The following is a 27,158-nucleotide window of genomic DNA, read 5'->3' as shown; positions in this document are numbered from 1 at the left end:
TTAGTTTTTCTCATAACAGTTCAAAAATTTCTGATCTTTCATTAACTTGTAGATTTTGTAAATCCTTTAAATGTGTTGTAATAGAAGAAACAGGATCATATTATTTCCCAGAAATAAATGATTTAGCATTATTTATTTTAGAATCTATACTTAACTTTTCAGTTCAGTTCAGTCACTCAGTCGTGTCCGACTCTTTGTGACCCCATGAATTGCAGCACGCCAGGCCTCCCTGTCCATCACCAACTCCTGGAGTTCACCCAGACTCACGTCCATTGAGTCAGTGATGCCATCCAGCCATCTCATCCTCTGTTGCCCCTTCTCCTCCTGCCCCCAATCCCTCCCAGCATCAGAGTCTTTTCCAATGAGTCAACTCTTCGCATGAGGTGGCCAAAGTACTGGAGTTTCAGCTTTAGCATCATTCCTTCCAAAGAAATCCCAGGGCTGATCTCCTTCAGAATAGACTGGTTGGATCTCCTTGCAGTCCAAGGGACTCTCAAGAGTCTTCTCCAACACCACAGTTGAAAAGCATCAATTCTTCGGTGCTCAGCCTTCTTCACAGTCCAGCTCTCACATCCATACATGATCACAGGAAAAACCATAGCCTTGACTAGATGGACCTTTGTTGGCAAAGTAATGTCTCTGCTTTTGAATATGCTATCTAGGTTGGTCATAACTTTCCTTCTAAGGAGTAAGCGTCTTTTAATTTCATGGCTGCAGTCACCATCTGCAGTGATTTTGGAGCCCAGAAAAATAAAGTCTGACACTGTTTCCACTGTTTCCCCATCTATTTCCCATGAAGTGATGGGACCAGATGCCACGATCTTCGTTTTCTGAATGTTGAGCTTTAAGCCAACTTTTTCACTCTTCACTTTCACTTTTAGCTTGGCTTATAATATTTTAATGTCAGTATACCATTCCATAACTATATCTTAATACAAGCTCTCAGTATTTTTCAACTGGAAATCTATTTAACTAACCTCTTTTAGGTCTAATTTCAGCCACTTCTAATTTCCTTGCCTCTCCAGTACAAATAAATACATTTATTTAATCCAATAAATATTTATTGAGGCCCTACTGCTGTGACAGGCATTATTTAAATTCTGCTGATACCATAACAAACAAAACAGGCAAAAATCCCCTAAACTCATGTAATCTACATTCTAGTTGCATAGGACAGATAGTAAAGCAAATGGATAAGGCAAGAATACTGTAGTGGGTAGTCATTCCCTTCTCCAGGGGATCTTCCTGACCCAGGGATAGAACCCAGGTCTCCTGCATTGCAGGCAAATTCTTCACCATCTGAGCCACCAGGGAAGCCCCCAAGTAAATCACATGTTATATTAAAGAATGGTTAGTGCTATGAAGAATGTTACATCAAGCAATGGGAGATGAAGACTAAAGTGAGTAAGTTTTAGGTATGATTCTCAAGGAAGGTCTTAGTGAGAAGATGACATCTGAAAAGTGACTGATGGAGTTGATGGAGATGGCCATGCTTGCAGATATGTTAGGGGAATAGTAAACGCAATGGGCCTGATATCTTTGTGGAATACAACATGCCTAGTATGGCTGAAACTGAGTGGGTGAGCAAACAAGTTATGCAGAGGGTAGTCAGTGCCAAGATCAAGAGAGCAGCATCTTGGAGGCCATAGTCTTGGACGTTTGACATGACAGCAACATATATGTTAACAGACTTGTTCTGGTTGCTGTAATGAGAGTAGACTGAGGTGTGGCAAGGGTGAGAGCAAGTAGGAGGTCATAGGAATAGAGGGTAAAACACAGAGGTGTTTGACCTGAGAGGTGGCAATGGAGGTAGAGAGCAGAACCAGCTGACGGATGGAGGTGGGGTATGAGTACAGCGAGCAGTCAAAGGGAAGTGCCTCCTGCCTGGTATGGAGACGTTCTTAGTGGCTTATAAGACCCTCTCCTTTTCATCAATATAACAAACTAATTCACTTTAAGTCTCACTTTTCTAAGAATCCTAATCTAATTAACCTCATGCTATTCTAAACAGTCCATTAAACTGCATTCCCTGAGGCATGTAAATAGGTTTATTTTGTGACTTTGTCCTGATTAAAAGAGTTTGCCAGCTTTCTAACATTATACATGTTATATATAATATATACACATATAAGATGTTAGAAAGCTGGAAAATTATATATATGGTAAATATATGTGGTAGAATATATATAGGGTAGATTTTTAAAAGTAAATTTCACTTTTAAATAATTTTGTAGATCTAACAAATTTCAAGCTACTCAAAAATCTACATATGTGTAAAATACGTAAATACATATTTTATGCAAATATACAATCTAAAACAAATAATATAATACATGTAAAATGTATCTATACATGTATATCTGTCTATATCTTCTTGTATCTAAAAAATAAAAAAATATTTATTTCTACTTAAAGGACTGAATAAGGAAATATGTTTGCCTACTTTTGTTCTCAGTGCTTAATGAGAGTGAAAGTGTTAGTTACTTAGTGGTGTATTTGCGACCCCATGGATTGTAGCCTGCCAGGCTCCTCTGTCCATGGAATTCTCTAGATAAGAATACTGGAGAGGGTTGCCATTCCCTTCTCCAGGGAATCTTCCCAACCCGGGGACTGAACTTGAGTTTCCTGCATTGAAAGTGGATTCTTTACTGTCTGAGCCACCAGGGAAGCCTTAATACAGCATTATAATCATGATTATAGAAGTACTCTAGCAAAATCTACTATCACTGAATTTTTTCTTATTTTTAAATGTGACACATGGATAACTCTTAATAACAATTGATATTTTTCTTAAAAAGTGGTGGAATTTTGCTTCAACGGATTTGTGATTTTTTCCATGGCAGAGATATGGTCAGAGCAGCACCTGATGCAAAGAACTGACTCATTGGAAAAGACCCCGATGCTGGGAAAGATTGAGGGCAGGAGGAGAAGGGGATGGCAGAGAATGAGATGGTTGGATGGCATCACCAACTCAATGGACATGAGTCTGAGCAGTTTCCGGGAGTTGGTGATGGACAGGGAAGCCTGGTGAGCTGCAGTCCCTGGGGTCGCAAAGAATTGGACATGACTGAGTAACTCAACTGAACTGAGCAGAGATTTGAGCCAGAAGTACTGTCTTTCAGAGAACTCCCTACTTCTGATGAAGGGAGCTGATGGTTGGCCCTCATTCAGAGGAGGGCAAGCAAGGTAGTGTGATTTCAGTAGGGGTGGGATAGGGGTTTGGGGGACTTTGGGGTTGCTCATCAACAGGAAAATCTGTGGCTGGTCATTATTTATCTTGCCTGATAATTTATCTCTGGTGACAATGCAAATTCCACTCAGAGTAGGTTAAAACATGAGCCACTATTTCCATGAGATTAAATTTGGGTGAAAACTGGAGATAAAACAAGAAGGAACTGGACAATGAGGCAGGTGGTGGCCCTGAAATGAAGCAGGCAGCCCGATGGGCAGAATGTGACTGCTTCTTGCTTCAGGGTTTTCCTTGAACCTTCCCCGGGGGTGAGGATCCAACACTGGCTCCATCGACTGCCCTGAGTGTAACCGCTGAGGTTAAAATTGATGTTCCTTTGTGCACGTGGAGTGCTCTCTATAGACAGCATGTCCTCATTTTAGCCTCACAGTAATCTGCAGCAAGAGGGGGAGAAAAACTTTCATTTGTTTTATGGAAAAGAAATATGAGTCTCAGAGAGGGAAAATGACTTAACCAAGGCTACACATTGATTCAAAATATATTTACCATGTATTCACTATTCTCCCTTTTGCAGAGTATTGCAGAAGAGAAACAAATTAATATACTGTCTTTCTCCTTGAGGAGCTCACAATCCATTCAGGTGTTTGTACAAATAGATATTTAAATTCTGATTAGGGATTGAAAATAGAGTACAATTTAATATCTGGTCTTTTTCTCCCCCCCCTTTTTTTTTTTTTCTAATTACATTGTACATTACATATACCTGGGCTTCCCTTGTGGCTCAGCTGGTAAAGAATCCACTTCGCATCTGCTTTATTGACTATGCCTAAGCCTTTGACTGTATGGATCACAATAAACTGTGGAAAATTCTGAAAGAGATGGGAATACCAGACAACCTGATCTGCCTCTTGAGAAACCTATACGCAGGTCAGGAAGCAACAGTTAGAACTGAACATGGAACAACAGACTGGTTCCAAATAGGAAAAGGAATATGTCAAGGCTGTATATTGTCACCCTGCTTATTTAACTTATATGCAGAGTACATCATGAGAAATGCTGTGCTGGAAGAAGCACAAGCTGGAATCAAGATTGCTGGGAGAAACATCAATAACCTCAGATATGCAGATGACACCACCCTTATGGCAGAAAGTGAAGAGGAACTCAAAAGCCTCTTGATGAAAGTGAAAGAGGAGAGTAAAAAAGTTGGCTTAAAGCTCAACATTCAGAAAACAAAGATCATGGCATCTGGTCCCATCACTTCATGAGAAATAGATGGGGAAAGAGTGTCAGACTTTATTTTTTTGGGCTCCAAAATCACTGCAGATGGTGATTGCAGCCATGAAATTAAAAGATGCTTACTCCTTTGAAGTAAAGTTATGACCAACCTAGATAGCATATTAAAAATCAGAGATAATTACTTTACCAACAAAGGTCCGTCTAGTCAAGGCTATGGTTTTTCCAGTGGTCATGTATGGATGTGAGTTGGACTGTGAAGAAATCCGAGTGCCGAAGAATTGATGCTTTTGAACTGTGGTGTTGGAGAAGACTCTTGAGAGTCCCTTGGACTGCAAGGAGATCCAACCAGTCTATTCTGAAGGAGATCAGCCCTGGGTGTTCTTTGGAAGGAATGATGCTAAAGCTGAAACTCCAGTACTTTGGCCACCTCCTGCGAAGAGTTGACTCATTGCAAAAGACTCTGATGCTGGGAGGGACTGGGGGCAGGAGGAGAAGGGGATGACAGAGGATGAGATGACTGGATGGCATCACTGACTGGATGGACCTGAGTCTGAGTGAACGCCAGGAGTTGGTGATGGACAGGGAGGCCTGGCGTGCTGCGATTCATGGGGTCGCAAAGAGTCGGACACAACTGACGGACTGAACTGAACTGAACTGGATTCAATTCCTGGGTTGGGAAGACCCCCTGGAGAAGGGAAAGGCTACCCACTCCAGTATTATGGCCTGGAGAATTCCATGGACTGTATAGTCCTTGGGGTGGCAAAGAGTCGGACATGACTAAGCAAGTTTCACTTTCACTTTCACTTACATATACCTATCTGGTCTTTTTAATCCTATTTAATTTTCTTTACCACAATGTTTAAAAAATAAAAAAGCCTATACTTTGTTGTAAAAAAGTAATTCATGTTTATGTAAATACAAATAAGGCAATATTTAAATATGAAAAAGTTTTATGATCAGTAATCTCAGTACTTGACAACAATAACGTAAAATTATAAAATAACACTTTATAGTTTTTCTTTACTTTTAGTTCATTCTGATTTTAGTTTTATTCTCCTCATAGTGTAGTGCGAGTCTTATATTTTCTGTGTCAAACAATATGGCTCCAGTTCATGACTTGAATAGTTTACCAGGACGTCATTATATCATCATTTGTTTTACCATACTCTTACTGGTGGATGCTCCAATTTGCTCCTAATTTTTTTCATCCAAGACTATATTGAGATAAAGATTATACATAAATATTTTAAGTATGTTTAATTATTTCCTCACTATATAATTCCATAAATAAAATTGTTGGTCAAAGTTCATATTCAAGTTTAAAAATATTGGCCACTGGAGCATGACAGATCTTGATTTAAATTCAATTTATAATTCTTCAAATGAGAATGAAAACTTTTATTTTCCCTAATGGTTAATAACTTTTCAGAAAAAGTTAATGTATGAAATTTCTGTTTATAATATTACTAAAAATTGTCCTACAGCTTGGAATTTTTTATTTAGTTATGGGAAAAAATGTTAGAAAAATTGAACATGGACAGAGTCTGAGATAGGTCTGAGTCTCTGTGATTTAAACTGAAGGCAGCCTGACTGATAAAACCACAACGTGGATTTGTTATGTGGTATGAACAAAGATAAAACCATGACATGGATTTATGTGATACGAGCTTTTCTTCCCTATAGAAGCACTTTTCTGACATTGACGATGTGAGTATTCAGTACTGAAGATTTAGATCTGCAAAAATATTTTGAAATTCTTTCCATAAAAATACTCCCTGGTGGTTCTGGAAAAATATCTCAAAACAACGTGTTGGCAATTGGGAGTGAGAACCCTTTGCTGCTACATGCGTGCACGTGTGTTTGAGATCTATGGTCCTGGGTATGGCACAGAGTGTAGCAGACCTGCTGTGTGCCTTAGGATATAATGTACATTAACTGGAATACCGCTCCTGTAATTTTTCTCTTCCATCTCATTTTATTTCTTCCCTTAAAATTTGCTGTTTGTCTTTTTAAAGATTCCTCCGAAGTAGTACAGGCTATGATAATGCTTTGACAAGGTAATTATTTGAATCATGAGGCTACTAAATGGGATTAAAGACAAACAGATAAGCAAACAGAGTTTATTGAGGTATGCACTGGCACCTGGACCTCCCACTATGCAAACCACCCACAGGCATTCTTCTTTGCTCATGCAAGGTTGAGGAAAATAGGTTATGTTTTGTCCAAAGACAACCAGCACAGCAAGAACATTAGAAATAAAAGCTGCCTGGGCACCTCCCATAGTGATTTGCCTCTGATCCTTGTCATTTTGTGGCAGAGAGCTCTTTACCTTTATGTATACAGTGATAAATATGTTTGGATGCTCTTAAATAATCCTCTTAAGCCCACGGGAGAGCTATGAGTCTGATTTTTAGCTTCTCTTTCTTGCTGATAAAAGTAAAAACAACAACAACAAAAAATTAACTGGGCTTAGCTGAGAAACATTATGTACACATAAAAAATACGCACCACACGATGCTAGCTCCTGGATGAAACTCATTAACTTACTATTAGAAAGTTACTAAATTACTTCCTAGTTCTATTACTAAAACCAAAAAAAAAAAAAAAAAAATGTTGCTTTAAAGGATAATTAGCTTTTTTATTAAAAAAGAAACCAGCTTGAGGAGGAAAGAACATTTCAAGAAACATAGAATTAAAACCATGAAATCATTATGCTATGAATTCTTGGTACTTGCATCACTCTTTAAATAGTGTATGAAGATCAGAACAAAAGGAGAAGGTGCAAGGTATGGTTCAAAGAAGCGCCAGGTTTCATATTCATGATGTACTAAAATGTACTGCCTTTTGTCACTGACATAAAAAAGATAGCCAGAGGGCTGGAAAACTAAAAAGGCCTGGAGTTGTCTGTATGAACCGTCAGAGCAGTTCACTGTCTATTTGGTCTGGATTCAGAACAATGGAAAATAATGCTTCCTCTGTTGTCATTTTTTTTTAAGTTGTGAGTATGCTACTGAATGTGAAATCTGAACGTGTCAGAAATTAAGTGCTGTAATAAAACAATGTCTGCAACAATAGCATATATCACGTATTAGAATGTGTAAAATGCATGCTTGAGAATTGTGAATTAATAATAATTCCAAATGTATGGACATCACTTACTGTTAAATAAAACTTTTGGAGATTTTTATTTCTTCCTTCTCGGTATCAGTTGTAATTTTATTTTGAGGGGAGAGTTTTATTCCTGACACCACATGTAGTTATCTCAAACACCTTCAGTATTAACAACAAAGATTTTGGAATGAAAGCTTCAAAACTTAAGCTCTTCTGTTTTTTACCCATTCACCATCCTCATGGCTGGGATGTGAGGATTCTGAGGGACTGTCTTTCCTTCTGAAGTCCACTTGACAGTATGCTCTGCAGTGGCTTGCTTCTTTCTGTGTGTGATTTCTTTGATTTTGTTTTCTGTTTTTTTCCTTTTTTAATTTTTTTTTTTAATTGGAGGATGATTGCTTTATAATGTTGTGTCAGCGGCTTGCTTCTTGACCATGTCCTGCAACCTGGTGAAGATGAGGTGACGTAAGCTCATGATCACAAGGTAATGGACAGCCCATGTGGCAAGGGGCTGAACTGATACTAAGGCTAAAGTAAGACAGACAGTGAATTTGCTCCATCAAAGGCCACTGAGTGATGGGTTTGGTGAACCTGAAGGGAAGGAAAGATAATGAGTAGAACTGAAGAGAGGCTCTATCTTCTGGCTGGAGGAAGAGAATGGAAGGAAAGTATTATCTACTCAAACTGGCAGGAGTCATTGCTCTAGAATCTTCTAGTAAGCTCATTAAAATGTAGATTTCCTGAGTCTGTTACAGACCTTATAAAACAGAAACTCTTGGGATGTTGCTCTGGAATCTGTCCTTTATAGATTTACTCAGGTGATTCTCAAATTAGAATGTGAGAACCACTGGCTTAGAGAAAACAAAACAAACAAAAAAGAACTGGTGGACTGACTGGTGGTCTCCAAGTTCAGAGAGTGAAGCTCAAGTACTCCTTCCTTTCAGAAGTACCTAGGGATTAACTGCTAGATGAAAAAAAAAAAAAAACCAAAACTGCAGAGAAAATCTCTGAACACATTCCAAGCAGCGTAAAAGGATTAAATAGTATAGTAAGGGCTAACTTTACAAGTAAGAAAGCAAGGAGCAGTAAGGTTTTTCTTCCATGAGATTTATTTAACTGGAAACCTCTTTCCTTTCTCAACTACATATCGGTTTAGTTCAGTTCAGTCACTCAGTCGGGTCCAACTCTGCAACCCCATGAACTGCAGCATGCCAGGCTTCCCTGTTCATCACTAACTCCCGGAGCTTACTCAAACTCATGTCCATTGAGTTGGTGATGCCATCCTACCATCTCATTCTCTATCATCCCCTTTTCTTCCTGCCTTCAATTTTTCCCAGCATCAGGGTGTTTTCCAATGAGTCAGTTCTTCGCATCAGGTGGCCAAAGTATTAGAGCTTCAGCTTCAGCAGCAGTCTTTCCAGTGAATATTCAGGACTGATTTCCTTTAAAATTTACTGATTTGATATCCTTGCTGTTCAAGGGACTCTCAAGAGTCTTCTCCAACACCACAGTTCAAAAGGATCAATTCTTTGGCGCTCAGCTTTCTTTATAGTCCATCTCTCACATTGATACATGACTACTGGAAAAACCATAGCTTTGACTAGAAGGACCTTTGTTGGCAAAGTAATGTCTCTGCTTTTTAATATGCTGTCTAGGTTGGTCATAGCTTTTCTTCCAAGGAGAAGTATTTTTTAATTTCAAGCCAGCTTAAAGTATAACCATTGGGAAATGTGACAATGATCAAATTCCATACACAACAAAAGAATTTCCAAATAAGTGACTGGTATCAGAACTTCCCTCATTTGACAGAGATTAGGGAGACAAAGCACAACTGTGGGAAGGGACAGAGAAAGAGAAGACAAAGTTTAGCACAAACCCAGCTGCCTTTCTTCAAGCAAATATCCTGCCAATAAGTAGTCTGGGGAGTGTCAGGCTCCCTTACACCCATTCACACTTGTTGCATAGCAAGCATTTGTGCCTACTGCACTAGTCTGGTTATGTGATTTAATTTATGAAGTCAAATAAGGAGGTTTTTTGTTTTTGTTTTTTTTTAATATCAAGAAGCTAATATCCAGGATCCAGCCATGCCTGAGGTCTGCCCAGGATTTTTTTTTTAAATCACATTCCATTTCCAAACTCAATAAACTCATTTCTCAGTGTGAAAAAAAAGATGAACTATCCAGTAAGTCTATATTGCTATTTTGTTGACAGAGTATATACAGTAGGCTGTGGGAGCACAGAGGGTAGGGTTCTAAATTAGATCTGTGATGATGGAATGTTTCCTGCAATAAATGGCATGAGCTGAGTACTACTGAAAACATGTGAAGGATGAGCTGAAGGCTCTCACACACAGTTGGAAGGTCCCTGCAGTTGCTCAGAAGTGAGGAGAGGCTGAGCTGAGAGTAGCCCTGGAGATGGAGGTGAGGTATGAATAATGTTCCAGAGGTAGAATATATTGGACCTGGGGACTGATTCGATGTGGGGGTTTTAGGTAACTAGTATCAGTGACCGTGTTGGTAATGGACCATTTACATTTACAGGTGATACAGGAGGAATTACAGTCTGGGTGGGATGAGGGAAAGGGAAAGGTGAATTTCAACCTGCTGAGTTTATTATAGTGACGTAGCATGGAGGATACTGAGATGTTTGCATAATTCAACAAGTATTTATTAAATTCCTTCTGTGTGCCAGTCAGTGTCCATCAGGTTAATCGATCCAATAGAATGTCTTGGCTGAGCAGGTTGAGAAATCTTCATCATATAAACGGGCATTGAAGACATGGTTGGGGGCGTCAAGGGAAAGAGTATAAGTGAGAGGAAAACCTGAGGACCACACTTGGGAACGCTGCCCCAAGGGTGAGGCTAAAGGAAGAGTCCAGGACACAGACTGAGAGACAATAGCCTCACCCAAACTGAACCCACTTGATCATGGTGTATGATCCTTTAAATGTTGCTGGGTTCTGTTTGCAAGAACTTTGTCAAGGATTTTTGCTTCTATGTTCATCAGTGATACTGGCTTTTAATTTTCTTTCTTTCTTTTTTTTTTTTTGGTGTGGGTGGTATCTGTGGTTTTGCTATCACGGTGATGGTGACCTTGTAGAATGATGACCCTACTTGCAGGGAACGAATGGAGACACGGTGTAGAGAACAGACTTGTGGACACAGAGCGGGAAGGAGAGGGCGGGGCGGATGGAGCAAGACGCACTAACGCATATACTCCATCAAGCGTAAAACATAGCGAGCTGGGGGGCTGCTGTCTAACCCTGGGAACCTAGCCTGGCACCCTGTGGTGACCTAGAGGGGTGGGAGAAAGGAGGGAGGCACAGAAAGAGGGTGTATATATACATATATGTATCAGTTCAGTTCAGTCGCTCAGTCATGCCGGATGCTTTGCGACCCCATGGACCACAGCACGCCAGGCCTCCCTGTCCATCACCAGCTCCCGGAGTCTACTCAGGCCCATGTCCATTGAGTCAGTGATGCCATTCAATCATCTCATCCTCTGTCGTCCCCTTCTCCTCCTGCCCTCAATCTTTCCCAGCATCAGGGTCTTTTCCAATGAGTCAGCTCTTCACATGAGGTGGCCGAAGTATTGAAGTTTCAGCTTCAGCATCAGTCCTTCCAATGAACACTCAGGATTGATCTCCTTTAGGATGGACTGGTTGGATCTCCTTGCATGTGTATATATATATATATATACACACACATATATACTGTTATGACTGATTCATGCTGTATGTCAGAAACCAACACATTGTAAGGCCATTATCCTACAAATTAAAAAAAAAAAAAAACAAAAAACTGAACCCAAGCGAAGACCTTGTTGAGTCATGGGAAACAAAGAAAACTGCTACGAGAAGAAGAAGGCAACATATATTCAGCACAAATGCCCCATTTATGTTACTTAGAACTAGTTTGCCAACATGAGGTCAGTGATGAGAGCAGATTCACTGAAGCAGGGGAGACGAAATCCACATTGAGGGAATGACCGGTATTGGAGGAGGATATAGCAAGGGAGGACAGCTTATTCTGGCTCCTTGGCTGCATGTCTGAGAAGGGCTGAGAAAGATCCATTGTTTTTAAACACATACCGTGCGTCATTCCTACCCTCTCCGCACCCCTGCATTTTAATCTGACATTCCTTACTTCCTTTCTCTCACTTGACTTTTGCTCACCTTCACGTTCAAATGTTAGCTATTTGATGCCCTCCTGAGGGTAGATTTGTTACAAGAGGGCACACAGCCCCCCTGGGTGCCCAGGAAGTAAGATCCACCAAACATTGGTGATTGCTATTTCTGAGGGCCCTCCATCTGCCTGGTAATGAGCACACACTTCACACACACTTTAGATTCTTAAAAACAAAAACATAAAAGTTTGCCGGGTAAGTATCATCATGTCTCTTATACAGGGAAGGGAAGAGAGGATCAAGAAGGCTAAGTCAACACCTTGGATCACACAGATAATAAGTGACAGAATTGAGGCTGGAACAGTCTTTCTTATTCCAGTATCCACTCTCCTTTTATTTTATTTTTTAACTTTACAATATTGTATTGGTTTTGCCATATATCAAAATGAATCCGCCACAGGTATACATGTGTTCCCCGTCCTGAACCCTCCTCCCTCCTCCCTCCCCATACCATCCCTCTGGGTCATCCCAGCGCACCAGCCCCAAGCATCCAGTATCGTGCATCGAACCTGGACTGGCGACTCGTTTCATATATGATATTATACATGTTTCAATGCCATTCTCCCAAATCATCCCACCCTCTCCCTCTCCCACAGAGTCCAAAAGACTGTTCTATACATCAGTGCCTCTTTTGCTGTCTCGTATACAGGGTTATTGTTACCATCTTTCTAAATTCCATATATATGCATTAGTATACTGTATTGGTGTTTTTCTTTCTGGCTTACTTCACTCTGTATAATAGGCTCCAGTTTCATCCACCTCATTAGAACTGACTCAAATGCATTCCACTCTCCTTTTAAAATCTCACAGGCTGGAAGGAAAAGTTGAATAACAGAGAAGTTAAGAGAGTTGAGAATGAATTTGATTGACACCCCTGTTTTTGTTCTGAATAGCAACAGCAAAGACAGTGAATGGGGCTGGCGGGCCATGTAGCTCACCTCCCAAATGCCAGCTCTGTATCATTTGACCAGATAAGTCACACCTTTAGGAAAGGACAGCTAATAGAATTTTAAAAGAGGCTGTGTTTGAAAGGTGAAGGAGTTGAATATTAGCCATTGGAAGAATATGTCAATATTTAGAACCTGAAGTTCATGAGGCTTTGTCGATGACACTAGCTCTGTTCTCTTATTGAAACATCTGAGAGTGGTCCCCGTGTCTGACTATGACTTTCTCTACTGCCTTTAGGCCTATATCATAGAGACTGTTTTCATCACAAACAGGAAAGTTGCACCAGGAGTTTCATGACATTTTCTTAGTAAGAACTGGTTTAGTCCCACATTATCATTCAAGTTGTTTGCCCCAGTCTGCTGAAATAACAAGAGAGGACTGAGCCAGTTCTCATGAAGCTTCTTCCTGACATGGGGAGAAGGAACAACGACACATCCTCATGACAAGGTCTGATCCAGACCCATCTGACTCTGATCTTTCTGCGCCTGCAAAAGATCCATTTGTTAACTCAGATTTTTCTCAGAAGGACACAGCAGGGAGGAAGCGACAATGATTCTGACATGAAAAAGCTTTTACTGACTGTTAGTTTTATTTCTTTTATGATCTTCAACTCTACAGGTGGCAAAATACTTTATACTAGTTGGAACTACAGGGTTTTAAGGTCATTTTGTTTGGTAATCTATAGTGTTACATAAAAAGAAGCTGGGACAGAGAAAAAGTAAACTTAAGGAAATGGATATGTTTACTTTATTTAAATAAATCTCTTTGCTCCTCTGCAGTGTTTCTGTCCCTTACATCCTCTCAGATTTACAACTAAGTGTTGGTAATTGCTGGAAATAGCCACGAATTTTGCAGAATAATTGGCCCTATTTTAAGACATACATTTTAGTGTGTACACTATATGGTGTGGCTATAAAGTATAAAATAGGTTTTTGCATCTTGCTTTTCAAAATCATTCCCATTATTTTCTGTCACATGTGGTGTACATGTGTGAATGTAGCAACATTTTATAGTTTGAAGGTTCTTTATAGTTTTTAGAAGTTACAAAATAATAGAATTAATTGCTTCGAATTTAGTCATTTTGCACTGGGCGAATATTGACTTCTTTCCCAACACCTTTAATTTCTAATGGAGCTTGAAATTAACTTTGGATTTTAATTCTATTTCATTCTGGGTTTGTACATCAGAGCCATTAATAATGTCAGGAGACTGCTGAGAGAACTGTTTCTGAGCCAGGAGCCCCCAGAGAGTTATCAGCATTTGGGTCTCTGTCCTTTACAGAAAGGAAGAAAGTCTGAGTGGGAATGGATATCGTACTAGGATTTTATGGGGTCAAAAAAAGTAGCCTGTAAAAAGTCAGCCTCAGATCACTTGCTGAGGTTTGCATCATCCTGCCTGCATGTATGCATGTTTAATCAGATCCGAAATGGTCAAGGAAGCAAAGGACAGATTCTTTTCACCAAAAATGCCTGGAAGATGGTCTTTCTGATTCTATTATATATGTGTATGGTATATGCAAGTATACCATAATGACTGGTCAAGGGAATTGTTTCATTACTTATTTATTTTATAATCATGTAATTTTAAAGTTGAAAGGAATCAGGTTGTCTAACTAGTGATTTGTCAACAGACTCAAAAACAAGGGCTTCCTAGGTGACACTAGTGGTAAAGAACTCGCTTGCCAGTGCAGGAGGCATAAGAGACGTGGGCTGGGTCCCTGGGTCGGCAAGGTCTCCTGGAGGAGGGCTTGGCAACTCACTCCAGTATTCTTGCCTGGAGAGTCCCATCTACAGAGGAGCCTGGTGGGGCCTGCAGTCCATGGGATCACAAAGAGTTGGACATGACTGAAGTGACTAAGCATAGAATAGCATAGCATAGCATGGTACATGCACACACAACTATATTAATATAAATATATCACAAACTAAAAAGTTTTAAATCATTTAAGTACAATCTTTATTTGAGGTTTTAAAATGCTTTTAAGTGTTATATCAGTTCAGTTCAGTTCAGTCCAGTCGCTTAGTCAATGGGTGACTCTTTGTGACCACATGGACTGCAGCACACCAGGCCTCCCGGTCCATCACCGACTCCTGGAGTTTACTCAAACTCATGTCCATTGAGTCAGTGATGCCATCCAACCATCTCATCCTTTGTCGTCCCCTTCTCCTCCTGCCTTCAATCTTTCCCAGCATCAGGGTCTTCTCAAATGAGTCAGTTCTTCACACCAGATGGCCAAAGTATTGGAGTTTCAGCTTCAACATCAGTCCTTCCAATGAACATTCAGGACTGAGCTCCTTTAGGATGGACTGGTTGGATCTCCTTGCAGTCCAAGGGACTCTCAAGAGTCTTCTCCAACACCACAGTTCAAAAGCATCAATTCTTTAGTGCTCAGCTTTCTTTATAATCCAATTCTCACATCCATATATGACTACTGGAAAAACCATATCCTTATGTAGATGGACCTTTGTTGGCAAAGTAATGTCTCTGCTTTTTAAGATGCTGTATAGGTTGGTCATAACTTTTCTTCCAAGGAGTAAGCGTCTTTTTATTTCACTACTGCAGTCACCATCTGCAGTGTTGTTATATAGTCTCTATTAAATAGGGTGATTATAATAAGCTGGTCCTGAGGCTCCTTGGAGGCCTATGTGCTCATATCTACTCACAAGCATAGGTGTGTCCCCCTGTTTCGCTCAGGGGTTCCTTAGCTGCTCCCACAGCCGCTGCCTTGAGGCTGATGAACATCAGTGGAGACTAATGTCAGGAACTGTGGGATATGGTTTCTCCAACCACATCTTTCAATGTAGAATCAACTCCTCAGGACCACTTCTCAAAGCAGTCTCCATGTTCTAAGTATTTTATTTATTTATTTTTCCTTCTTCTTTTTTTTTAAAATTTTATTTTATCTTTAAACTTTACAATATTGTATTAGTTTTGCCAAATATCGAAATGAATCTGCCACAGGTATACCTGTGTTCCCCATCCTGAACCCTTCTCCCTCTTCCCTCCCTATACCCTCCCTCTGGGTCGTCCCAGTGCACCAGCCCCAAGCATCCTGTATCGTGCATTGAACCTGGACTGGCTCGTCTCATACATGATATTATACATGTTTCAATGCCATTCTAAGTATTTTAAATGCTCTGAAAATCAAAAAAGCTTTGCCAGAAGGAAGGCAGGCTAGCAAAATACAGATTTCACATAACAGACAGTGAGGGTTTGAAATTTTGACATTGCCCTGTACTTTCAACCTCAGTTTTTAACCTGTAAAATGGAATATCTTCCTTACATGCAGTTTTGAAGATCATATAACACAGCATATGCAGAGTCCAAAACTTAGCATACTTCCTTCCCGGTTCCCACTGATTTTCTTTCAACACACAGTACATGTTCAAAACTAAAGATTCAGTCAACATATATGAATTACTAGGTTGCACAAAACATATGAGAATAGCTAGCCTCTGCCCACACAATTTACATTCTGGGGAAAAATTATGAACAAACATTTGGAAAAATAATTAAGAGTATAAATTAAGCAGAAAAATCACATAGATAATAATTGCTATTGAAAAACAAGGGAAAAGGAGAAATCTCTTTTATCTTGAGTGATCTGAGAAAATTTCACAAAATTGAAGGACTTCCCTGGTGGTCCAGTGGTTAAGAATCTGCCCTGCAATACAGGGGATGTAGGTTCCATCTCTGGTCAGGGAACTAAACTCCCATACGCCGTGGAGCAACTAAGCCCACACGCCACAACGATGGAGCCCTTGAGCCATAATTAGAGAGTCCATGCACTATAATGAAAGATCCTGCCTGATGCAACAAAGACCCAACACAGCCAAATAAATAAACAGATATTTTAAAAATTCGTAAAATGGAAAGAGATATGAACTGGGATCCACAGAGCATAAATGTAGTGGAAGTGGGAAGAAGGACATTTTGGGGTGGATTTGGGAGGAGAGTGCAAGCAAAAAAAAAAAAGAGAGACAGGAAAGCCCGAGGTGATGCATGGCACTAGGTATAGGGCTGGACAAGAGGGTAGAGGTTGAATCGTGTCCAACAAGAATGTGCCTCCACCAAGAAGTTCAGAAAGAGATTGTATTTGGAAAGGTCTTTGTAGATGTAATCAGTTAAGGTGAATCATACTAGATGACTACAGGCCCTAAATCCAAAGACTGATGTCTTCACAAGAGAAAAGATGGAGATTATGACACACAGACACCGAGACACGCAAGGAGGAAGGTCATTTGAAGATACAGGTGGAGACCAGACGACAGAAGCCAAGGAGCACTGCCAGTTGCTTGGCAACCGCCAGAAACCAGGAAGATGCAAGCCCAGATTCTTCGCTAGAGCTTCAGAGGGAGCAGGACCCTGTTGACCCTGGATTTCAGACTTTCAGAACTGTGAGAGGATACCTATTTCTTGTTTGAAGCCACCATGTCCGTGGGCCCTTGTTCAGGCAGCTGTAGTAGAACACCCCATCTATTGGAGCCCCTTATAAAGAGAAGGAGAAAAAGTACCCCTCCTTTAATTTGCCTTTGGACACTTTCCTGATTGTGAATAAAGTAGGGGCTTTGCCTCATGTGTAGTTCTCTATAAGAATTTAGAGGGAGTTGGTTTTGTGGATAGTGAAGCCTCCTTTCCATGCAGCTTTCTACAATCTGTAAGTTGGCATAAAGAACATTTCATGGACCTAATACCAGTAACATTAGGAAATGAAAAGAAAGTTAGTCTCTTAACTGACAAACAAAACAGATTTTATTATAAGAAGCTCTTACAGAGAGATTTTCCATCAAGTGGGCAGAGGGCTTGGTATGTTCAGAGCCTGATAAGCATAGTTGTTCAAGAGGAATGCTGTGTGTGCGTGTGTGTGTATGTATGAGTATATGTGTATGTGTATGTAGACACAATCACAGTTTAGTTGTGACTGATGACACAGACAGGGCCGGTGTGAAGTGTGCACCATTGATTTGATTTCCACTTGAGATCTATCTAGTGTAAGAGTTGTCACTGTGTTTATCTTTGTGTCATAGATTTGTCAGAAATTGACTGATCTATTTTTGCATTAATAACTTTAATGTGAAAATGTCTGTGCTTTTGTTTTATATCTTTGTTTTATGTGTTTGATATATTTTAACACCTGATCTGTAATCTTATGAATAGAATGCCTTTCTGCATGAAGGACTTCTCAGGTGACCCTAATGGCAAATAACCCACCTGCCAATGCAGGAGACTTAAAAGATGAGGGTTTGATCCCTTGGTTGGGAAGATTCCTTGGAGGAGGGCATGGCAACTCAATTCAGTATTCTTGCTTGGAGAATCCCATGGACAGATGAAACTGGCAGGCTACAGTCCATGGAGACACAGAGTTGGACATAACTGAGCAACTAGACAAAGACAACATCTCTAATCTCAACACGGCATGATGTTAACAAGTATTTCAAAATATCCACTGAATTGCCCCTTCTCAAACTTTGTATATTTATTCTTAATTTTTTTTAGTCAGTGGACAACAAGCTCATTTTCCCAACCATCAGAGTTCTATTTGTTGCCCTTCTAAAAAAAGAAAATTTCCTCAAGATTCAAGCATGATTCTTCACTGGGCTCCTCATTAAAAAAACACAGTGAAGACACAATTTTCTTAAACTAATCAATAGAAAAACTGCTGGAATCTGAATGATCCCAGCATGAAAATTACAGTTTGTACAGATTAAAAAAATTTTTACTACCGCGTGTGAAATTGATGTTAGTCAAATGTCAACATGAACACATTCCTTGGCTAAAGAACCACATGTGGTAGAATTTAGGGCCTGATATTCATTTATTTCATCTTAAGAAAGGTGCTACATGAGAAGCATATAGTGAGACAAGTAGCAAAAAAGAAGTACTAATCTGAATGAAAACTGAAATCTTAAATCAATATCTCCTATAAATTTTAATATAGTAAATAAATTACTTGGGTTTTAAGGAAATATGCTTTTACTATGTATGAAAGTGTTAGTCCCTCAGTTGTGTCTGACTCCTTGTGACTCCATGGACGGTATCCTGCCAGGCTTCTCTACCCATGGGATTTCCAGCCAAGAATACTGGAGTGGGTTGCCATTCCCTTCCCCATGGGATCTTCCCAACCTAGGGATTGAACCTGGGTCTCTCACATTGCAGGCAGATTCTTTACCACCTGAGCTACCCGAGAAGCCACATAATCTCTTTCAAAATCTAATCTGTATGCATAAGGGACAAGGGGAAATGTTGTCTATTAATAAGCTTTACCATCTGAGCCACCAGGGGAACCCAAGAATACTGGAGTGAGCAGCCTATCCCAGGAATTGAACCTGGGTCTCCCACATTGCAGGAGGATTGTTTACCAGCTGAGCTACCAGGGAAGCCCTCTTCTGTGATTGCTAATAGCAATGCAAAGGCTCCTAAACAAAAGTTTCTTCCATATTATTTCTGCCATATAGATCCTTTTGAATCCTTATTTTTATTTCTAAACTAAAGGTTAGCCCCCAAACCTCGTTCAGGCTGTAGAAACAAGGCTTAGTGAAAATGACCACTTTCACTGGAGCTGTGGCAATGGAACAGAGGCAAAGCCAACGTTGCAAGACAGGGCTGACAACAAGTTTATCTGCTGATGGTGCAAAGTATGTGCGAAGTGGTGGATTCGGCATGGATGAGAAGAGGAGGATTCATCCATTCACCCATCACTGATCCTGCTTCCTCTCTCGGTCCCCTTTCACTTCAGCACCCTTTGGACAACAGGCCTGGCCTTGTGGCTAATCAGCTATGTGGCCGGCTGAGAAGAGAAGAAATTTCCTGTAACAGCTCAAGTCTCCCCACTATGTACCCTAATCACAGAGTAGAATATGCTCTTGCTCCAGTATTATGCTCCAGCTATATGCCCCAGTATTAAGAAAGTGTTGCTATGTTGCTACCTGGAGTTTCCTACCCACCTTCCTCAAAGCATCAATATGAGTACAACTTCAGTACTTCTCCCAGACCTGCTATATCACAAGAAGGCAAGACTGTCTCCATTAGTGGCCACTTCTCCCCTGTGGAAGATACTTTCTTCTCTCTCATATAGCTCAACTCAGCTTGATTTAAAAAATCATGCAAAGGAAAAAATAAACCTTTTGGACAATGAATTAACCAAGCTCATTCCATTCACTTCACTCCAGGCAGTATAGGAAGAATCAATCTGGCCCCCCAAATTCGGGTTTTATTCATTCAGGAAGTCTGTATCCATGTCACCGAGACACAAGGGAGCCTTAATATGTCAGCCTTTTCTGAGTAGGAATGTGCTTTCCACTGAACATTTGAATGTTCTCTAAGTGGGGCAAACTCATCAACAGATGGCCATGTGGTGGAAAACACACACAGTGTTTTCGAGTACTCTGAATTCCATTGCAGGAACATGGATGGATATAATTTCTCTTTCCACAGCCAGACTCTTTGAAGTGTTTCTTTATCCAGTCTATTTGGGCGGCTTCACTTGGCCCAATCCAGCACAGAGAACGTTGATCACATGACTTGGCAAGCAAGGCGTGTTTAGTTGATGTCTCAACAGGCTTGGATATTGGGAAAGAGAATTATTAGGACATTTTGATGCCTGCTAATGAGTAACGACGGCAATTTTCTTGGTGTCAATATTGTCTGGCACTTGGTGCTGGCATCATGATGTCTAGGAAGGTCTTTCCAGAGTAGGCTTGGCGTATTTTGCAGACTGGAGCCACCATGTCAGCTCTGGGACAAAATTACATGGTGATCAAGGAACTGCAACCCATTAGTATTTCTCTTGCTTTACTTGATAATAAGACCACATTTTAAAAGGCAGATCTGTATACATTTAGAGTTTTTCACTTTTACTTGGTTAAGATAAAAGGTTTTCAGAAAAAAACATTTCACTAAAATTTGGAAGCAGTCATATGTGAGACTACCCAAAAAGTGAGCCAGCAAAATTTTCTTGAAAACTGCTGCACTTTCCATGGGAACCTTTTGCATTAATGGAATTAGCCATTTACAACAAATAAAACAGAAGAACATTATTTGGGTGGATGGGCTTTTTCATTCCAGATTCCAACAATCTGAACCACACTGTTGCCCACACTCTTTTGCCAGGAGGGAGTAGAAAGGAGGGAGCAAAGCAGAATGCGCCAATGATAAGAAATGAAACGGAGAGAGTTCTTTGTTCACCACCATTTTATAATGATAGAAACAGGAGCCAATAATGCATTCTTCAAATTTTCATCATGTGAGTGGCGAAAAAAAAAAATCACAAGATTCATTATTGAGTAGTTTTTTTTTTTTTTTTTTCCACAGAGAGATTGGGAAACAAGACCAGGTATCTCGAATTTAAAGAGTATAAATTTGACTCTGCTCGGTCACAGCTGGAGGCACTCCTGAAGGAAGAAAGCATCTCCTTCTTTAGATTTAGTTTAACAATCACAAAATAATCTTAAAATTAACATTGTATCCCAAGAGATCTAATTACTCATCAGTTGCTACCTAACATTATATTATATCCTAAACAGTCGAGGCAAACTTCAATAATGCAGAAACACTTCTATCTTTTTCAGTAAAAGAAATGTTGACCATCGAATTGACATCACACAATCCAATGCCCTCCAAACATTATTTGGCAGTCTTCTAAGATTTTCTTAGTTCAGAGATTATTTTCAGCCAATAGTCTGCTGGGTAGACTTTAATGTCATTTAGGGATTGACCTGGTGAGGAAACTCTACTCTTTTCTTCCAGAGAATAAATTTGTTTCATGGTAAAACTGAGCGATGAAGAACTACATCTGAAGCCATACTTTGGACCTGAGGTATTGAAAGATCACTGTCCTCTGGCTACTTATCCCACCCACTTGACTCCACATCCTGCTGCCCCGTTGGTGGGACCACTCTCTTCATAGTATGACATTTGTAACTTTATCTATCACCTCTGGAGAATCACCTGTGTTGATTATAACTGATAGACATTTTACTTCCCTGATAGCTCAGTGGGTAAAGAACCTGCCTGCAATGCAGGAGATTCTGGTTCGATTCCTGGGTTGAGAAGATCTGCTGGAGAAGGGATAAGCTACCCACTCCAGTATTCTTGGGCTTCCCTTCTGTGGCTCAGCTGGTAAATTCTCCAGCAGTGAGAGAGACCTGTGTTCGATCCCTGGGTTGGGAAGATCTCATGGAGAAGGGAAAGGCTACTTACTCCAGTATTCTGGCCTGGAGAATTCCATGGACTATAGTCCATGGGATCACAAAGAGTTGGACATGACTAAGAGACTTTCACTTCACTTCAAAGATTTTACACATCATCTGTACCCTTCACAATAATACTTGTAGGAGTTACTATTATTCTCCTTTTATTAATAATGAAACAGAGCAATGATACTCTGGTAAAACAGTTTTATTAAAAAAAAAAAAGTCTGGATTTCTAGGGTTTGTCAAGTTCCACAGAGTAAATTCTCCCACCGTGCCTGGTTTAACCTACCAAGTTGAAACAACCAGTTCATAAAATTCCTAAACAATAATCTTGGCTGCAATACACCACTCAAACAGGATGGTGCTAACCAGGGAGATTTAGCAACTTCCTAAGGGTCGTATGACATATAGAAATCTAAGTGAGTGTTCCCCTTGAGGTCTGGGGACTCCGCAGCTGGGTCTCCTTCCTAGCACACTTCTCCTCAGTCTGTGTTTACTTATGCACTTGGACTCTGCCTGTCCCAACTTTATTCCCAACCAAAGAAGGAATGTAGCCGGGGCTCAGGTCCTCCTTGAACCCTTTCTGACCATTTTAGTTTGCATGGTTCTCTCTAGCACATTATCATGTATACACAGTTGCCTTTATACCAGTTTGGCACATCCGTTACCTTCTACTCATATATTAATGTTTTCTGTGTATTTGTCCTGGTTCCTTTTGTAACCACTTCATCTACTTCATAAAGAAGTGGGCTCTGATCTGTATTTCTGTATCCATGCAGTGTGCCATATACAAAATAGACATAATATTACGGAATGAATTGAAATTGTCTATGAATTAAAGATATCCCTATATACCAAGTTTGTAAAGCACAGGACTTGCAAACACAGTCTTAGGAACACAGTGACTAATGTAAATATGAAAGCACAAAAAAGAAAAAGTATGATTTGTGAGATAAATTCTCCTTTCTTGTGTTTTGAGTGTATGTAAACATCTCAGAAATTTCTCTCCTTATATTTCAATTAAACAGCCCTCTATATTCTTCCCCCTAATGGAGAGATATGGAGGTGGGTGTTTTCTATCTGTTTTTCTCTTCACTCTGAACCTTGGATGAAATAGTCAATGGGGTTAAAACTACAGGGGAGTTGAAGGAATAATGTTAATTCCCTCAAGACCTAGCTCTGGCATTTTATCACCTCTGAGACGTTCAGGATCACAGCTCCTCTGTTTGTAAAGTGGTATGCTTTTCAACATGATTTGCACATCAACTTTTGGCAAAGGCTCTTTATTCAAAGAGAAAGACATATTTTTGAAACTATTGAAAGAGTCTCCGTAAAACTGAAATTAAATCCTTTCATTCTATGTTTAATCTTAGCCATCTTTCCAAAGCAAGGCATGAAAGAAGGGATTAATTTGAAATTTGGGCTGCCTTAGAAATGTAAAGGTCCTTGGGCTGTGTTTCTTCAAATGACCTGCACTATTTTAATCCAATGTAATTTATTTGGCTGTAGCTGAGAGAATGGCCTCTAAATCCCCTTTCAACATTTCTACACAGGTAGCACTCCCCTCTCTCCATCTCACTTTATCTGCAGAGGCCAGGTGAAAATGTGAGTAAAGGAGCTGCTGGAATGTTTCTTTTCCTAACAAGTGTGATTTCAGGAAGTGACATCACTTGTCATTCATCTTCCTTCCCCAAGTGCTCCAGCTCAGTGAGAAAGTGAGATTCTCAGCTAGAGAATATACACAAATAAGCACAAGCTTCCTAATATTGAAACTGTACATATTTTATTGAAAACTGCTTTCTCTACCCAGCACCATACTGGAGCCATCTCACCCTAATTCGTCCCTGTCCATTTGATGAGAAAAAAACACAGAAGTAAACAAATAAATAATGTGAAAAGATGAAACAGTTGCTTAAATCCAGAAAGAATCTATGATATAATATTAATTTCCCATACAATTATCTTTATATATATTTTGCAAACATGAAAATTACCAACCTAGACTATAAAATGTAATTCAAATGCGAATGCATGTCGCTCAGTTGTGTCCGACTCTTTGCAACCCCGTGGACTGCAGCCTACCAGGCTTCTCTGTCCATGGGATTTTCCAGGCAAGAATACTGAAGTGGGTTACCATTTCCTTCTCCAGGGGATCTTCCCAACCTAGGGATTGAACCCAGGCCTCCTGCATTGGAGGCAGACGCTTTAACCTCTGAGCCACCAGGGAAGCCCGTAAAATGTAAAAACGCGGTTTAATTTACCTTCAGCTCACAATTCACAGCATCACAGTGAGATGGCTAGATAGCATCACTCACTCAGCAGACATAAATCTGAGCAAACTCTGGGGGACAGTGAAGGACAGAGAAACCTGGCATTCTGCAGTCCATGGGGTTGCAAAGGGTCGTACATGACTTAGCGACTGAACAACAGCATCAACACAATTCCAATGAACCAGGGATGTGAAAATGAATGAAGAGTATAAAAACCTGTATTTTTAATGAAATGATACACTTCATTGGAGGGGGCTGTTTGATATTCTCTTCTAGTATCTCTGCCTTCTTCCTTTCTTTTCTCCATACTCCACACCTGTCCTCTATGCAGGACAGAGTCAGCCCTCAACATACTGATGAATGAATAAAAAATGAACACATGATGCTGAGAATATAGATGGCTGGTTTCCCATAGCCCTCCAGTTTTATCCCACAGACACTTAAGTGACAAGAACAGACTGAACATCTGAAGCAGGTCTTGGTGTAGGGATGAAATGGGAGAACTTGTGGGGGGAGGCAAAATTGGGAGAGTTTGGAAACTGTTCATTTTATTACAAAGAAGCACAGTCTGGCTACTTAATGCCATGTCTAGATTAGAGCAGATTCATCCTGGGCATATAAATCAGTCAGGATAGCCATTATATTTGCTAATAAAGCCTTTTATCTTTTCAGTGAGTATTGGCTTAAATATTTAGAGGCTCTCTGATCTTTTCTTTGAGAATCAACTCTATCAGTATTCAGGCAAATAATCAGCTGGCTGTTTTTTTTGTTGTTGTTGTTTGTTTGTTTGTTTTTTAGTTGAAAGATAATTGCCTTAGAGTATTGGATTGGTTTCTGCCAAACATTGTGGCTGGCTGTTTTTGAAGACTTAGTAAAATAAAAGTTACAACAAGATCTAGGATGCTTTCTCTTTTTACAAAGCACATTAAGAGGCAATTTTTCATTGAATATCCCAGAGGAAACTTAAGTTCAAAGAGGTTAAGTGATTGTCCAAAGCTAAGACAGCACAGAGGCTAAAATAAAGGAGGCCAAGAGGAAGTGAATTAAACCAAATCCTTCTTGTTTAATTGTAGCTACTGACCTGTAACATGTACCTGAAGAGCTGACTTCACCCTCTAGGGGATAGATGAAATCCACACATTCTCTAAGAGGGTTGGAGGAAATAGAGGATTCATAAGTAGGGAAGAGTATTCTTTGCCAAATAGAGAAGCTGACAAAGAAATAAGTCTGGCTGTACAGCCTGAGGATCTGAGGATTTGACGTTAGATAATCTGATCTCAAACACTGAGGTTTCTTTCCCTCTCCATAGTTTCCTGCTAGTAAGAATGCACACATGATACTGCATGATAAATTAAAGGATTATGTTCATCTTATTCACATTTATACTGTTTAAATAAACAAGTTTTTTTTGCCATTTAATAGATAATCAATATTTAAACATACCTATATGTATTACTTTGGTCACCTAATGTGAACAGCTGACTCATTGGAAAAGACCCTGATGCTGGGGAAGAAAGAAGGCAGGAGGAGAAGGGGATGATAGAGGATGAGACGGTTGGATGGCATCACCGACTCAAAGGACATGAATTTGAGCAAGCTCCAGGAGATAGTGAAGGATGAGAAAGCCTGGTGTGCTGCAGTCCATGGGGTTGCAAAGAGTTGGGCATGACTTAGCAATTGAAAAACAAAAACAATATTTGTTTTAGAAAAGCTCATAGAATCAGCCACCAGAGTCAGACATGACTGAGCAACGGAACAACAACAAATTAAACAAATTAAAAGCAGAGGGAGCAGTGATAGACACAGCAGCACAAACAATCAAAACAGCTCTTCCCTGTCCCTGAAGGGCTTCCCTGGTGGCTCAGATGGTAAAGCATCTGCCTGCAATGTGGGACACCCAGGTTTGATCCCTGGGTCGGGAAGATCACCCACTCGAGTACTCTTGCCTGGAAAATTCCATGGACAGAGGAGCCTAGCAGGCTACAGTCTGTGGGGTCGCAAAGAGTCAGACATGACTAAGCGACTTCACTTTCTTTTCTTTCTTTCATACAATCAGCCAGCACAAGAGTTGACTACAATCTGTTATCAGAGAGAGACCTTTTGCTGCTGTTACAAATTACTTCAGCGCTGTTACTACATCTTCTCACAAGTTTCTTCAACAAATGGTGTCTAAACATGGCAATATTCTCCTCAAATATTATTTGAAACATGTAGGTTTGTTGGCCCATATATTGAATCCATCCCTATGATTTCTTGTAATTTTAAGCCTCTTTTGATTTTTTGTGCTGCTGTGTCTATCACTACTCCCTCTGCTTTTAATGTGTTGTTGTTCAGTCACTTAGTCATGTCCAACTCTTTGTTACGCCGTAAACTGCAGCATGCCAGGATTCCCAGTCGTTCACCATCTCCTGAAGCTTGCTCAAACTCATGTTCATTGAGCCAGTGATGCCATTCAACCATCTCATCCTCTGTCGTCCCCTTCTCCTCCTGCCTTCAATCTTCCCCAATATCAGGGTCTTTTCTAATAAGTCAGTTCTTCTCATCATGTGGTCAAAGGATTGGAGCTTTAGCTTCAGCATCAGTTCTTCACATGAATATTCAGGACTGATTTCCTTTAGGATGGACTGGTTTGATCTTGCAGTCCAAGGGACTCTCAAGAGTCTTCTCCAACACCACAGGTAAAAACGTCAATTCTATGGCGTGCAGCCTTCTTTATGGTCCAGCACTCACATCCATACATGACTACTGAAAAAAACCATAGCTTTGACTAGAAAGACCACTGTCAGCAAAGTAATGTGTCTGCTTTTTAATATGATGTCTAGCTTGATCATAGCTTTTCTTCCAAGGAGCAATCATCTTTTAATTTCATGGCTGCAGTCACTGTCTGCAGTGATTTTGGAACCTAAGAAAATAGTCTGTCATGTTTTCCATTGTGTCCTCATCTTTTGGCAAGAAGTGATGGGACCGGATGCCATGATTTTAGTTTTTTGAATGTTGAGTTTTAAGCCAGATTATCCACTGTCCTCT

At 40.1% G+C, this 27,158-nt stretch overlaps 1 protein-coding gene and 1 non-coding gene across 2 annotated transcripts in view; both read right to left on the bottom strand.

Annotated features, from left to right (window-relative positions):
- The window catches only part of CNTNAP2 (contactin associated protein 2), a 2,325,432-nt gene that overhangs the window by 866,378 nt on the left and 1,431,896 nt on the right, over window positions 1-27,158 (bottom strand). The window lies entirely within an intron of this gene.
- On the bottom strand, window positions 24,017-24,088 carry TRNAW-CCA (transfer RNA tryptophan (anticodon CCA)). The gene has a single exon. It is a non-coding gene; the product is annotated as a tRNA-Trp (tRNA).

Source organism: Bos taurus, chromosome 4 (assembly GCF_002263795.3).
Source record: "Bos taurus isolate L1 Dominette 01449 registration number 42190680 breed Hereford chromosome 4, ARS-UCD2.0, whole genome shotgun sequence".
In the NCBI taxonomy this organism is placed as follows: Eukaryota; Metazoa; Chordata; class Mammalia; order Artiodactyla; family Bovidae; genus Bos; species Bos taurus.
Note: the sequence above shows the minus strand (reverse complement) of the source record. Positions and strands in the feature narration are given on the sequence as shown.